The following is an 11,123-nucleotide window of genomic DNA, read 5'->3' as shown; positions in this document are numbered from 1 at the left end:
TAATTCTAGGCACAACTCTTTGCAGTTGCTTCCCTTAGATATGAAAAGGGGCTAATCTGCCTGATGTCTTTCAAAGGGCTGTTTGGAGGCTTGCTCTGTGTACAGCACTAGGAAGATGCAAAGCACTATTAATGCTAAGCTTTACTATTGCCTCTGTCATTGTGAGGGATCATGAAGTGCTTTGTGGATGCTGGGCCAAATGAAAAGGTGTTTCTAAACAGTGGGGATCAGGGTGTAATTTACCTGCCTGGGGCAGAAGGCAGATTTGTAGCTGGGGTGGAGACTGTTTTTTCTCCTGTTGGCTACTGTCTCTACTTCACCCCTGATCTCCAGCCCTCTTAGCCTGGTGACAGCCCCATGGTATCACACTCACTTTCGCTAGCTCGGTTAAAGTTTCACCCACATACACTGACTTATCTCTGACACCATTTGATCTGCCTCTGAATTGTGAATTCACCCCTTTCTGGGTCTTTAATGATCATGTGTGGGCAAACCTAATTTTTTTACAAGAAGGTTGTGGCATCATATCCTTCTCAGCCCATGCTGGGGCTTGCAGCTCAGCTCTGTCTTGGAGGAAATAGTACTCCCTGTGGGCAGGTCTACACTTAAAACGCTGCATCAGTGCAGCCGCACCATTGTAACGCTTAAGTGAAGATGCTCCTATGCCGATGGGAGATGGGTTGGTGTAGTTAATCCACCTCCCCAAAAGGCAGTAGCTATGTCGACAGGAAAAGCTCTCCCGTTGACAGAGCACTGTCTATATGGGGGGGTTAGGTTGGTATAACTGTCGCTCAGAGGTGTGGATTTTCACACCTCTAAGCAACTTAGCTAACTGATATAGGTCTGTAGTGTAGGCCTGACCTATGGAGTCACTAAGCAGGTAGAAGAAGGCTCTTCTTCCTAATTCTTTTGTTTTTAATAGCTAGATTGCTGACTGAGTTCCTCCCCCCGCCTCCCTGCAAGGTTATTTAATCCTCTAATGGCCTTGAAATGAGACTGCTCTGCTCTGTAATAAAGAGCTGTCAGGCACCTTCCTCCATCAGTGGTGGCTTGTCATCCTTTTCGTTAGAAGGTCTTTGCTCCTCAGGCAGATGTGACTGTGTGCCTGAGGTTGAACTTAGCAAAGTCTGAGCCCGTGACATTTTACACGCTTCTAAGCATGGGGGGCTAGATTTTTGTCCACGTTGCTCCTAAGACAGCAAAAAATGTGTGCGTACCTTATCTATTAGGCTTGGCAGATTTCTATTTTTTTTTAATAATTTTGACTGATATCCAGTTGTGCAACATTATGGGTTTTAAGCACTCTTTAATTTTTACTGATTTAAATGTTCATGGTTGCAGGAAATTATGGGGGGTAAGACAATGGTAGGGAGCCGCACAATAATTATTTAATGATAGCAGCCATTGAAATTCAAAAACCAGTAAAACACACATTATCAACATCACATGTAAAATATACAAAACATATACCCTCAAATAACTCTCTAAGAAATTCTCAAACAGTATTTTTCGTTCTTTGCCTATCTGTAAATTTAGGTGATCATCTATGGAAATACGTATTGTCGGTTTGTCTGTGTATGGTGAAATCGACTTTTACCAACATTTACTGATAAAAATCTAACTTGTCCAAGCTTACTTATCTGTCCATCCACCTGCTTGTGAATATGGGCCTGATACTGCTGTCTTGAAAGTTACTGGGAGTTTTGTCACGGACTAAGGCCTCATCTACATTCGACTTGCATGGGTTTAGTTAAACTGGGGGCTTGCTACAATTCTACTACTACAGTGGGCTTAAACCCATTCCTAATGGATTTAAGATAAACTGAAAAAATCCTAGTTTAAACTGAAGACTGTCTACACAGCCTCTTGCACAGGGTTTAAGATCACACCTTAAGTTAAACCAATCTAACTGCATCATACAGATGAGCCCTTTCATTGGGGTCAGGATCGGGACCTTTCTGCTCCTGTCTCTCACCAATGACTTTGCTTTTTTCCAGAGAAGGGTTGGTGAAAGACCAAGTTTAATAGAACTTCTGCTGTAATACCATTTACAGAACATCTTCTTACTGTGTATTAATCACTGTATGTGCAATACAATAATTCCTATTGGGAGAGGTTTAAATGACTTATAAAACAGAACCTTACTAGGCCCAAGACTGATGGGAAGCAAGCAGAGAGCATATTTGGTTTCTTTTTCCTTGAACTGTCTAGGTAACTATATGGCCACCATCCCCACAGTAGCTGGATTCTGCACCGGTCATTGCTGTTATGACTAGGTCAGCTACAGAATGCAAGAAGTGAATATGGATGCCAACTAAACTATACAAAGCGAAAGGAATGGAGATAGGAAGCATTTTTTAAAAAACAATATTAGTGGCTTGAATCTTCTCATTAATTTCATGGGCATCTGGAGAAACAGCCCCCATAAAGGCATGACTTAAGTATTGGGAGGGGCCAGAAAAATCAAATGTGCCACCGGGCAGGCTAACCATGCAATGGCTGTAAGGAGATGGCTGAAGAGAACAGGAATTCAGGAATAGGGTTTGCACTACTTTTGCCACTAGGGGTTCATTTACACTAAAGTCTTTTTTAAATTGAGTTCACTGATTGCTGGTGAACTCAAGTGTGCTAACACGTTTGTATGTGCTAGGTCTGTGCACTCCACAAACATTTGTTCCCAGACACACGCATTTGTGGAGTCCAGATTAGCATGTACAAACCCATTGGCTATCAGTTAACTTGCACTAAAAACCTCTAGCATAGATAAACCCTTTACTTAGAATTTGCTGTGTCCATAAGGTTCAAATGAAGTGTGGATGGACTCTACTTTAGGAGCATTGAGTAGAAGTCAACTCTAATGCAGACCAGCTCTTCACAAGGAGGGCTTTGCTGATCTAGCAGTACTGGTGTGCTATACTGGTCAAGAGCTCAGAGTGCAGACGCAGTTAAGCTTTTGGTAGTATAGCTTATTCCAGCAAGCAGAAGGACATCCTTGCTGGTATAACCTCATCTACACTCACTGTGCCTTTTGCCGATACAGCAGATCATGCCTCATCACACCCGAGTTACATAGCTGTGCCAGCAAATGTTTGCAGTATAGATCTAGTCAAAGTCTAAATCTTTGGGAGCTGTTAGTGGCTGGTGGTTTGAAGAGATGCATCTCTGTGTGTTTGAACAGGTGTCAGATGTTTTCCCCTTTATTTTAAGCAGATCACAGAAATCTCAATTCATTTGAAGGGTCTGATGCCTGCGCCCAAACTCTGTGCTAACTGCCCAAGCTGCCAGCTCTACCAGCACTGACTCCTGTTAGCACCTCTGCACTGAGATGGTGGGGATGCTTTAGCACATTGTATGAGCTACACGAGCTAGGCTTATTCCAATGAATTTAGGGAGGAATTTAAGCCTTAACTCCAAGGCTCTTGGATCTGAAGCTGATGCTTCGTGTCCTTGCAGCAGTGTTTCGGGTAACATGTCTCCAGGACAGGAAACTACTGAGCTAGTGAAGCATAGGAAATACCTGCCACCCTTTCTGTGATGCATATCTTAAGTCAAACCCCTCATCTTAGACATTTGAGATTAGTTTGTGTTGTCCTCCAAAATGTACTCAGCAACTCCTGGTCCACTCCAGCTTCTGCCCTGGCAGCTGGAACAGAGAGAGACACATGGTCCAGCTTTTTCCCCTCCTCTCCAGTATCTTGGGACCCTTCAGCCTCTTTCTAGATTGTGCCATTTGTGTTCAGGTTTTCAGCTGAGTAGGGGCTGCATTTCTGCAAATTGCCTGAAGATGGCAGAGGTGTACTGTCATCACTGGGGTAGGGTGGAATAACTATATTCTGTGGCAGGTTTCGGAGTAACAGCCCTGTTAGTCTGTATTCAGTGATACTCAGACCTCAATGCTTCAGGAGCCAAATTGGCGATCAGCATTACCTAAAAGAGTCTCAGTAATGTGAATCCATGGTTTCATTTACTATAGTACTATATATTCATATTTAAGCAGCATGGCAGGGGAAATATTTTGTGTGTGTGTATAATAAAAATTCTCACAGCAAAATGACTGACCAAGTATTTTTATCAACTACAATTAGATAATAAAGTAAAAGCATGCTGATTGATTAATAACTTAGAATAGTTAATAATTACATCACGCAGTGTTTTAATATCATGTGTTGCAAAGAGCCACTTGCAGCTTGCAAGCCTCAGTCTGAGTATCACTGTTCTACGGTAATGGGGCCATATAAGCATCTAAGAAATCTAGACGATACGGTGTTATCCTGCCAGCTGCGATCTCCGTGCACAAAATGAACCGGACAGAGTTCCCTCTGAATTACTCGTCACAGCTCTTTCTACAGTGGGCAGAGAGGGGGATGTCTGGAGAAGCTGCTCTTCTCCCTAGTGAACTGGTTCCGTTCAGCACCAGAATGGCTGCAATTTTTGATCGGGACTGACCATGCCAGTTCATCACTGCCTAGAATAGGGTCACTTGAGAGGGCATCCTGGACTCCTAACCCAACTGAACCTACTTTTGTCTCCTTAATTGCGAGAATTTCTCTGTAGGTTGGAGAGAGGTGAGAATGCTCAGTGGATCGGACGTACATTGCACTTTGGAATCTCCATTCTTGGATAGCGGTAGTAAAGTTGCCTGTAACTGAAAAGCCTTAATGACATTAGTGTCTTGAGGGAAAACTGCTGGCTCAGGAGTGCCAAGAGCAGAACCCACCCCCTCCTCCATCTGCTCAAGCTCCCTTTGGGAAAAGGAAGTGGATACAGACCAGTGGGGCATCCCCAGTTTACCAGAACGTAGGCCTCCTAGTCTAAAAGCTGGAAGACCAGGCTGAGCTGCTCCTGCACCAGTACAATCAGGGGAGCTGGGATGGAGTGTAGCCTGGTGTTACGTATAGGGGATGAGATGACCCAGACCAAAATAGGAAGGCTGGGAAGGTTCAGAATCCCCCTATATCTTTTTCCCAGGCCGACCCAGAATACCAGCTCCAAACACCTTGCACAGTTTTGCTGTATGTGAGATCTGGATCCAGATGAGAGCTATGGGGCTTGGGAAACCAACGCTGGATGCAGGGAAGCCGCTTATGTAGAAGCCACTGACTGTAAGGCTTGCTGGGCCTCGTTGCTTTCATCCGGAGGTGGAGAGAACATGACAGAGCAGCTAATCCACAACTAAGGCTCCCAGGCTGAACTTGTGCATGGCAGGAGGATCATTTTCAAATCAGCAATGTGGATCTGCAAGTGCAAAGGGACTCCCTGGGTCATGCACCTTGAAGGGGTGCTCATGGACAGCAGCAGGTCTCTGTAGAATCCTCCAATGCATCATTCACACAGTGTTGTCACCCAATTTACAGCACTTTGCGAACCCCTGCAAGGTGAGGTCTTGGCTCCGAGATGTTTACTACAGGATGCCCTGGCCCATATGGGGAGGACCTTGAGTGGCGCCCCACTGGTGTCATTGAGTGTGGGACAATAGGTGAGAATGCACGCATGGACTGTACCTTGTGGAGGATGTAATTCCAAGGACTGTGCCATTGGGAGGATTCATGAAAGGCAAGGCCTTAAGTACTCCACCGCAAATGCAAGACAAATTCTACAACAAGACTCCTGCATCCGGAGGCAACCCCAGCACAGGAGGGCTGGATATCCTGTTGCAGCGTTGGCTGAATTAACTGATTTTTAATGAAATTAAATATTAGAATGAATAATAGTCAGCACTGTGTACCCTCCCCCCCGCCCCCCCCCGTTTATGATATTCTATTCAGTTTATCTTAACTGGCCCCATAGCATTTAATTTTCAGTGTGCTGCAGACCTTGGTGTTGGAAATGCAGGGCTGTATCGCAGAGGCTGTCCAGGAGAGAGCTGGAGGCTTTGGCCTTTGAGGAGGGGACAGCTAGGGTTGTGGGACCCTGGGAAGGGGTGGAAGGAAGTTTGGGCTTGTGGGACAGGGATATTAGTTGGGTGTTCAATGACCAACAATGTTGTAGTTATCAGTTCTGACACATCAGTCTTCAGACTTAACTTATACAGCACTTTTCATCGATAGATCTCAGTGCTTTGCAAAGCTGGTCTGCATCATTGTCAGATGAATGAGGTGGTTCACCCCTCTCAGAGCCATTGTTCCAGGCTGTCTGCAGACTCGGCTCAGTGCCTCCGTTAGCTCTCCCTTCAGAGTGGGAAGATTCTCTTTGCAGCTAGAAAATAAAAGCTTGAATTCTGGAGCACAGTTCTGCAGCTGACAGATTGCAGAGGATGCAGGGCCCCGGTGGATGGAGACCCGTGCATGCGCTTTAGCATGGCTGTGCTTTTTTTCTTCAAAGAAATTCAGGCCCTGAAAGTGAGGGGTCAGAAAACAGCTGCTGATTTGAGCCTTGTCTCAATGCAGAAAGCCATGAGTCTCCTCTGGGGTAAACAATTGACACAGCTAAATGGCTGCGGATTAATTTCTAATGTAAGGATTAAGTATTGACAGACTTTTCATGCCCTGGCAGGTGATGGTGGAAATTTACCTTTGAAGAGAGCCATCCAGCCCCACCCTGCATTCTTAAATCTTTCACCACTGATGGCTTAATAAGCTTATTCTAGTCAGACTCTGAGGAATAAGCTCACAAAGGAGTGTGGGCAAGCAGTGTATCATGTGCACTATCTGCCTGTGTGGGGAAAATTGTGCAGTGTCTGCACAGGTTTTGTGTAGATGCTGTAAAATGTTTGTGTTTATAGAGCTGCCTTAACCCTCCAATCTCAAAGCACCCTTCCAAATATCAGTTAACTCTGACAGTGCTCCTAGGAGCTTAGTCTGTGTTGTCCCCATTTCGTGGTTGGGTAAACTGAGCTGCTGTCCCTTCATCGTAGGAGCATGTGTGCAATAGGGGATCAAAACACAAGAATCCTACTCTCCAGTCCGTTGTTTTAATCACTACCCTATCCCCTCTCCTGGTAGTTTGCCTTCAGATCACTTTTAATTCACTCACCTTTGGCTGCTTTGTTCTTGGAGTTTTGCTCCAGCTGGAATTACATATTTAAGGGATGAAATGCTGCTCTAACTTTTTGAGATTTTTCATTTTAAGGTGGAGCTAAATATCCACCCAGGTTAAAATCTATAGCTCCCAGAACTGCTAAAAAATTCATAAGGCTTAATAAAACTCTAGTACAGCTGGCTTATTGCAGCTGTATGTCTGAAGGAAAAATAGAGATCAGCTCTGCCTAGAGTAACAGCCGTGCTTTACTGTCTGAAATAAGCCTTTTGCTCCTGTGTGTAACTGAGTAAGATCCAAAGTGAACCTGTTTATTGGGTTTTCTTTCCAATCTTCCAGTGCAATCTCTAAAAACTGGCACTGCATCTCCTTTGTGTATACTTGCCCCTTCTGAATCCTATGACTGTCCATGTCCAAATCCGGACATTTCAGCAACCAACAGGGTGCTCCCTGATGGAGGAGTGTCTGGGGTGCGATCCAGCACCCCACTGAAGTCTGTTGAAAAGGTCCCATTGTCTTCAAAAGGCATTGGATCAGGTCTTGAGAGGGGGCTAGAGAAGGCTTCTGAGCCTTTGGATACAGAGAGCTTCTGAATCTGAACCTGGAATCCTCCGAGGAAGCATGGCTGGCCTCCAGCACTGAAGGATTGTTAAACAGCAAACACAAAGCCAGTTACAAACCAAGTTCATCTGTTCCCTTGGAAACAGCCCTGCATGTGGCAATCTGTCCCGGATTCCACGCTGTCCTTGGCCCCTGGGGCAAAAAATCAGCTGAGGTTTCCGAAGGGAAGTTTGCAGCCTTTGCTCAGACCCAAATGTTTTCACTTTTAAAAAAAAAACCCCAAACCCATCCTGGCACCCATCTGCTCTGTCCAGACATGCTGTCCTTCCTGCTGAGGCCAAAGTGGTTTGAAAAGTTAAAAATCCACAACACCATTGTGTTGCTTCCCCCTGTGTTGCTTGTTAATCAGATGGACTTGCTGATAATGAATAAAGATGAATGCCCTGACGGAGCAACGCATTGGGCAGGCAGTTTGTCAAGTAGGAAAGTGAATGCTGAAGCCCTCGCAAAATGCAGAGGCTTTTCTTTAACTTGAGAACTGAAAAAGAGCCGGGTACCCTGCATGGGTTTGAAAGTGACAAGAGCCTAGCGACTGGCCAGAGCAGCATCAGGTTTGAAGCGACGAGGAGGGTCTGTCATGAAGTCTGTATTTCCACTGAGAACTCTTCCATTGGCAGGGTAGGGCTGGTGCAGGTCTGCCAGCACAGTAATGCTGAGAGGCGCCAGTGTAGACGAGGCCTCTTTCCTATTGAAGTGGAACTTGGCTTGCCATGAAGTTGGTGTGTGAGGGTGAAGTGCTCTCACTGCGGGTCATGCTGCATTTGGATTTGCTGCATGCTAGTTTCCCAATAAGGCAGAACTCCTAACCTGAGTCTATAAGACAAACACCCCACCCCAAAAAAAAAAAAAACGCAGTTGTATACTGCGCTCGCTCTTTCTCCCTCCCCATGTCAATGTGTTTCTATTCCTTCTCTCCAGCATTCCTTGAAACACTTTCCCAGCCTCGCTTCCTTAGACACTTAATGGAACTGACTTTGTCAGGTAGTTTAGGTTGAAAAGCTATGGGTTTGGTTTTGTTCTTTTTATCACAAAAAGGGTCTAAAATCAGATAGTATGGAGGGAATGTTGTCATGAGACTGAAAAAAAAATCAGTGAAAACAGTTTGACTTAAATCTTTCCCTGCAGTGTTTGCAGCCTGATATTGCACCATTGTGCTGGTGCCTGAGAACAAGCAAAGGAAAGTGACTAGTCCCTTTCATGTGAACTTACAAATCAGTTATTCTGTCTTGACACAGGAATCCATATTTCTCCTAACACAGGCCCTGGCTGAAAGCAAATGAGCAAGCAGTGCCTTTGTTTTGGTGGCAGAAAATGGAGAAGAGAAATAATACTTCATATAGGTTATAGCCAACAGCACTGATTGCCTGCTTTGTACAGCAAAATGGTGATTCACTGCTTAAATAGCAAAGAAGCTATCACCCGGCATGTGAATTGACCAGGGCATATGACTAAGGAAAACGTTTTTGGCAGGGCTGGCAGAAGGGGGAAGGTTGCAAATCTTCTAGGCAAAGGGGCTTAAACAGTTACAGTTGAAAGCAAACTGCCCAAGGGGAGTGAGAGGGTTAACTAGTGTGCAAGTGAAAACCCAGTGGCCACAACCCTATGTAGAAGAGACAGGGAAGTTTGTAGTGGACCATAGCTGATATTATAGGCAGTAGTGGCAGCTCGGGACTGCTTAGGTGTCCTGCTTCTTGGCTGGGCTTGGGGAGTGGGAAGAATTCTTTCTCCTCTGTCACCCCAAATGATTGATTCGTGCACAAAGCCCATTTGCTCAGGCTTTTGGGGGAAGGCAGAATTTTACCCTATTTCAGTCTTTTTGCCTCTCTCATAAGATTGGCTGCCATTCATAAATCTGCTAATGCTACTTGCTTTAGATACCAGAGCTCAGTTCTTCTTTAGGCACTAAAAGAGGCTAGCTGTGCAAAAGCACTCCTCATGCTGGATCCAGAGCTCTTGGGGAAACCTCTTGCTGTGGAGCACTGGGAAATCTGGTCCTTTGTGCATTTGCCAGGAAAAGCCAAATAACCCAGCCGGTTTTGCAATCCTGATGCTGGTAAATCTGCAAAGCCATCTCCCAAGAAAGGGAGAAATCTTCCTGCCAGCAGCTTGATCTGTGCCATGGGTAATGGCCTGTTTCTGAAATAAACTGTACGTGTTTATTTAGGTTTGTACAAGCTATATTTGCCCAAAAACTTGTTAACGTATTTGTAAAACAGACAAACTTACTGCCTATTTTGTGGAGCAGGCAAACAGCCAATTAACTGCATGCTCGGTGGTCTCTGTTTGCCAATAAGGCCACGAGGCACCGTCGCGCTCGACGCTAATAGGAGGTTTTTCAAATTCAGGCTGATCAGGAAGAGGGTCTAATAAACCATGTCCCTGAACACGGTTAGCTATTGTCCCTATGGCTGATGTAGTGACTTCCAGTGGATAATAAATTACCCTCACTATGGCACTTTAGCCATTTTATGCCACAGTGAAGTCATATTTCAACCCATGGGCAGTAGATTTCTAATACTGGATAAACTTCAGCTCTATTCAGTATAAATAAAGCAGAGGCTGGGAATGACCCTGCTATAGATTCACTGGCTGTTTTATGTTATGGAGCTCAATAAAGCCCTAAAAAAGCCATACTTTTCTCCAGCTGACCTTTCTCCTCCCTTAAATTAGTTTTTAACTCAGCCGTTAATTACCCACAATGAAAATTAAGGCAAGGCTGAGTTGATTTCTCCCCATGTGATCTGCCCTGGGCTCTCCAAAGGATTAATCACCCCACAGTGCTAGAATCTCCTACCTAGACTGTTTTCTTTGCCCTGCTCCTTTGGAACTTTGCAGGTCAGGGTTACAGGAAGAGGGGGAGCTATTCTGGCAGGAGCAGTGGGAGGAGATGTTACAGGGCAGCTGGCCCATTTAATGAACCAGGGCTCAGCTCTCCTGATCCAGTCCAGGGGTGGCCAGTTGGGCTAATTAAGAGGGTGTGGCCGGACCTGAGGGCTATCACAGGCCTGGTGAGAAGAGGCTGCTGGGGAGTCAGAGCAGACTGGTTTAATCAGGAAGACTGGGAGGTGAGAGCTGTCGCACAGGAAAGATGGTTCCTGGGAGGGGGCTGAAAGCAGCAGAGCAGCAAAGGGTTTGCCGAGGCTGATGACTGCTGGTTTTGAGCCGGAGCCAAGGGCCAGAGAGGGCAGAAGGAAGGAAAGCAGTGGAGGGGCTTGCCCACTCGCGTCTAACTGGCTCCCAGAGGAACCAGCAGAGTGTTTTTGGAAGCTCCCACTGGGAAGAGCAAGGTTGCACCTTAGAAGGAAGGTCTGGAGTGGCCGTCTTGGTAGAAAGACAGAGGACTGAAAGGGTCCAGGTTGGTGAAAGTCCAGGATGGCAAGCATGGAGCTGGGCTTTTAAAGATTCCTTGCATGGGGTTGACGTGAACTATGTTGTGGGGATTTTTGCACTGGGTTGTTTGCACTGTGCTTTTGTTAATCAACTGTTGATGGAATGGAGAATAAGCTCATATGGATTTACTGGGAACC

The sequence above is a fragment of the Lepidochelys olivacea genome (genome assembly GCF_965140295.1).
Source record: "Lepidochelys olivacea isolate rLepOli2 genome assembly, chromosome: 18".
NCBI lineage: Eukaryota > Metazoa > Chordata > Testudines > Cheloniidae > Lepidochelys > Lepidochelys olivacea.
This window is presented reverse-complemented; position numbering follows the sequence as displayed.